The sequence below is a fragment of the Mustela erminea genome, chromosome 9, assembly GCF_009829155.1.
Source record: "Mustela erminea isolate mMusErm1 chromosome 9, mMusErm1.Pri, whole genome shotgun sequence".
Classification (NCBI taxonomy): Eukaryota; Metazoa; Chordata; class Mammalia; order Carnivora; family Mustelidae; genus Mustela; species Mustela erminea.
The window spans coordinates 34,598,998-34,604,125 of record NC_045622.1 but is presented as its reverse complement, the minus strand read 5'-3'; the positions used below and the strand labels follow the sequence as shown (position 1 = coordinate 34,604,125).

General features: G+C 38.6%; 1 pseudogene; it reads left to right on the top strand.

Moving 5' to 3' along the window:
* Positions 1–825: 825 nt before the first annotated feature.
* Positions 826–2,617, top strand: LOC116599718 (annotated as a pseudogene).
* Positions 2,618–5,128: the final 2,511 nt, after the last annotated feature.

Below are 5,128 nucleotides of genomic sequence, written 5' to 3'. Positions count from 1 at the left end.
CACACTCTCTAGTGAGGGAGATGGGTAATTAAACCTAACTATTGTGAAATGTGTTTAATACAATATTAGGAATATGAGGGACAGAAGCAGGAAAATGTTTACTCTTATCATGGAAGGCTGAACTAAAGTCTGCATAGTTTTGATAAGAATAAAATAAATGCTGATTTCTACATTCTTTAAAGGTCTTATAATTACCTGTATGCTTCACTGGTAGTTAATGTTGACCTGAATGATAAGCACCAGAGGAATCTTGCAAAAGTAATTTTATAAGTAGAAATTCAAAGAAATTTGAAGAAACTTTTGTAATCTGATACTCCCTACATACCCCTTCCCCTTTGATTACTAAGCATATAAGAACCAGCCTCACACAGTAAAAAGTGCAACTCTTTCTGCCCACAGGTCCTGTCTCTGTGCTACTTAAATAAGGTTAGTGAGTTGCACTGTAAGCATCTCAAGAAAATTTTCTTGAAAACTGCATTAGAGGACCCCATATCAAGATCACCAAAGAGAGGTATTAACTAATTTGTAGGAAGTTAGGGACAATTTTTTGGGAAAATATATATAGATATTAGATACTTACCTAGATTTTTCTTTTCTTTTTTTTTTTTTAAGATTTTATTTGACAGACAGAGATCACAAGTAGACAGAGCAGCAGGTGGTGGGGGGTGGGGGGAGCAGGCTCCCTACTGAGCAGAGAGCCTGATGAGGGCTTGATCCCAGGACCCGGAGATCATGACCTGAGCCAAAGGCAGAGGCTTAACCCACTGAGCCACCAAGTTCCCCCTAGAGATTTCATAGTGAAATTGTTTCTGTCAAATTAAGATGATGGCAAAGAACCCTCTACTCACCTCCAATGGCCTATCTCACTCTCCACATGCCCTGCCACTGCCCTCACAAGTACTTCTGTTACCCACAGTTTTTCACCAAATTAGGCCAGTGTCCAGAGTACTGGCTCCTCATCTCACTTAGGGCTATGCCAAAGGCATAAAATTTGGTGCAAACGCTTGTGACTTAATGCTTTAAGGTATAGACCTTTTTAGCTAATGCTGTAGCCCTTACTATGGGCCAAAGGGAAAAACAGTGATTACTGAACAGAGTTGGAAAATTCCAAAGTAACAAGAAATGTTGTGACTGTCACAAAGACAATTGACTTAAAAGATAAATATAAAAATAGTCGTGCTAAACTTGTTCTTTAAGATGTTGCCAATAACAATTTTGAAGAGACTGGGGATGGCACCACTACCACTACTGTCCTGACACACTCCATTGCCAAGGAAGGCTTTGAGAAGATTAAAGGTGCTAATCCTGTGGAAATCAGGAGACGTGTGATGTTAGCTGTTGATCCTGGAACTGCTGAACTTAAGAAGCAGCCTTCATTGACAATCCCTGAAGAAATTGCTCAGGGTGCTATGATTTTATAAATGGAGAAAAATTGGCAACACCATTTCTGATGCAATGAAAAAGTTTGGAAGAAAGGGTGTCATCTCAGTAAAGGATAGAAAAAACACAAATGATTGTGTTTAGAATAATAAAAATATTATATAGAATAATAGAAATTACTGAAGGCATGAAATTTGATCAAGGTTATATTTCTCTACACTTTACTAATATATCAAAAGGTCAGCAATGTGAATTTCAAGATGCCTGTATTCTATTGAGTGAAAAGAAAATCTCTAGTGTTCAGTCCATCATACCTGCTCTTAAAATTGCCAATGTTTCCTGTAAGTCCTTGGTCATAATTGCTGAAGATGTTAATGGGGAAGCTCTGAATATACTTGTTTTGAGTAGGCTAAAAGTTGGTCTTCAGGTTATTGCAGTCAAAGCTCCAGGTTTTGGTGACAATAGAAAGAAGCAGCTTAAAGACATGAGTATTGCTCCTGGCGGTGCAGTGTTTGCAGAAGACCTGACCTCACAACTTAGAAAAAGTTGGAGAGGTCTTTGTGACCAATGATGATGCCATGCTCTTAAAATGAAAAGGTTCTGAGAAGGCTCAAACTGAAAAATGTATTCAAGGAAATCATTGAGCAATTAGATATCATAACTAGAAAATATGAAAAGGAAAAGCTGAATGACTATCTGGAAAAACTCGGAGTAGCTTTGTTGAAGTCTGGTGGAACAGTGATGATCAAGTGAATGAAAGACAGAGTTATAGATACCCTCAAGGGTATACGAGCTGCTGTTGAAAAAGCATTGCTCTGGGAGGGGGTTGTGCCCTGCTTCACTGTATTCTCACCTTGGGTTCAATAACTCCAGCTAATGAAGATCAAAAACCAGTGTAGAAATTAAGAGAACACTCAAAATTCTTGCAATGACCATTGCTAAGAATGCAGGTGTTGAAGGATCACTGATAGTTGAGAAAATTATGGAGAGCTCCTCAGAAGTTGGTTATGACACTATGCTTGGAGACTTTGTGAATATGGTGGGAAAAGGAACCATTGATCCAAATAAGGTTGCAAGAATTGCTTTCTTGGATGCTGCTGGACTGGCCTCTCTGTAGTTAACTACAGCAGAAGCTATAGTCACTGAAATTCCTGAAAAAGAGAAAGACCCAGGAATGGGCAGAATGGGTGGAATGGAAGGTTGTATGGGAAGTGGAATGTTCTGCTTCTCAGAATAGTGCTTTACCTTTATTTTTTTTTAATAAAGATTTATTTATTTATTTGAGAGAGAGGCATAATTGCAAGAGAGAGCATGAGTGGGGAGGAGAGGGAGAAGCAGGCTTCCCACTGAGCAGGGAGTTTGTCTTGGGCTTGATCCCAGGACCCTGAGATCATGACCTGAGCTGAAGGCAGATGCTTAACAGACTGAGCCACTCAGGTGCCCCAGTGCTTGAGAGGTGCCCCAGTGATGAACTGTGAGAGGAAGCTCACGACACTCCTCCTCAATGATAACTTCTGAGAAGCCAGTTGAAGGAAATGACTGAAGAAAAACCTGGCTGATATTTAAGAAAAATCACCCTAACCATCAGTTACTGGTTTGAGTTGACAACATATAATGGTTTACCACTGTCATTGTTCATACTGATAGGGCAAAACTGTACTCTAAGATGGCTGACCAAACCAGCAAAGGAATTGCAGTCCCTGTCTCAAAGCCCTTCCCTGTTTCCCAGGTATACCAAAAGTACCAAGTATGTGGAAGTAGAAGGGTATAAATCCCCCTCCCTTTTTTTAAAAATATTTTATTAATTTATTTTGACAGGCAGAGATCATAAGTAGGCAGAGAGACAGGCAGATAGAGAGGGGGAAGCAGGCTCCCTGCTGAGCAGAGAGCCCAATGTGGGGATCCATCCCAGGACCCTGAGGTCATGACCTGAGCCGAAAGCGGAGACTTTAACCCACTGAGCCACCCAGGTGCCCCTAAATCCCCCTCCCTGCTTGTGCTCGGGGCTAAGACCTTTGGAGAACAACCTCCTCTGAGTCCACTGGTGTTAAATAAACCTCCGATCCTCCAAAGTCTCTGAGTGCCACTTGGTTCTTCCAGGATCCAGTCCAGGTTTGGCAACAACCCCTAAGGAAAATTTATTTCATATTTTTGAATAAAAAGAAATTTTCACATTCCTGATAACTGAGTGCAAGAGCCATGTACCAATGTACTGCTTTCAACTTAAATCACTGAGGCACTTTTACTACGATTCTGTTAAATTCAGGATTTTAGTGCTTGCCATTAACCAGATGAAAAGTAAAGAAGAAGTCTTTCTGTGGGGAGTATGAATAATTGTATACAAAGTAGAGAAATATCCAATTATGTGACAACCTTTGTATAATAAAAAGTTGCTTAAAGTATAAAAAAAAAGTGATGAAGAAAAACATTCCTGATAAAGATTTTAAGAAGGAAATTGGGGAATTCCAAGGTGAAAAATACAAATGTGCTTTGAATTCATTCTCTGCCATTTAATGACTTTGAAATCTTGGGATAATTTCTTAACTTTGAATTTCAGTTTTCTCATCTATTAAATAGTTATAATAAAATCCTCTACAAAAGATGTTTGTGAGAAATAACCAGTATGAGTCCACTAGGAAATCTGGTCTGAAACGTGATGATCATTTTTCTCCATGCATCAGATGTCCTGTGAGTCTAACCTTCAACACTGAGAAGTGTTGACACCTATTCTCCTAAAACTTATTTGAAAATTCTGTTGGCTACTACTGATATACTCAATCGACCATAGTTCTGACTTAGCATGACAATTACTTTGCTCTTGGGCGGGTCCTTCTAAATCCGTTAGATTTAAGTAATAGCCTATGTGAATGTTTTGCATGTCACATACAAATAGTCACATCACACACCTTGTTTAACTTTAGCATCCCTTTATTAAGAGATGTCACAACACACCTACTTTGCTTTAGGAACTGGTGTTGTGACAGCTGAGATACATAAATTCTACAGCAGAGTGAAGAGCTTATGGTACTCATTTGCATGTCAATACCCAAATTTTACTTCTTCCTCATTTTTATTGACAATGATTGTGTCTAGCTAATGGCAACAACCTGAAAAACTTGCACATCTTAATGAGTTCTCTAAATGCTTTGGTAGAGTTACAGATTAAAATAAAATTTTAATCATGTATCTGCCTAAATGGTATAATAATAATAATGATGATTAAGGATCCTAGTTTGCTTTTTGTCCTACAAAAAGAGTTTGACATCCATGGGGGGAGGGGAGAGAGAGAGAAACAACTTCTTTCATTTCTTTATTGGCAGTTTTTATTGAAATCTTAGAGTGTTGGGAAACCTGGAAATCTGCCAAATTTCTTTATATTCAGTATGGTTTAAATTTTACATTGTACATGTGCAAGTTTGTCTTGACAAAATCACATCTTTATAAAACTTCACCTATGAACAGTGCTTTGTTTATCAGACGTGTTAATGTCAAAATTACAGAACTGTGCTATAGGTAAAGAATGAGTGAATCCAGGAATACTAGGTGGACAACCCCATAATCTGATACTGTTCCCAGCATGTCATTATTTAATACTTCACTGACCATAGATGTGGCACTTTCTTCCCTATTTCTTAGTTTCTGCCCTGCATACTGCAGTAAAATGATCTTCCCTCCTTGCCTGTTAAAGATCATTGTATAAGGTAATGAATTGATGCATGCTTTAAATTTTGTCACATAAGACATGCTA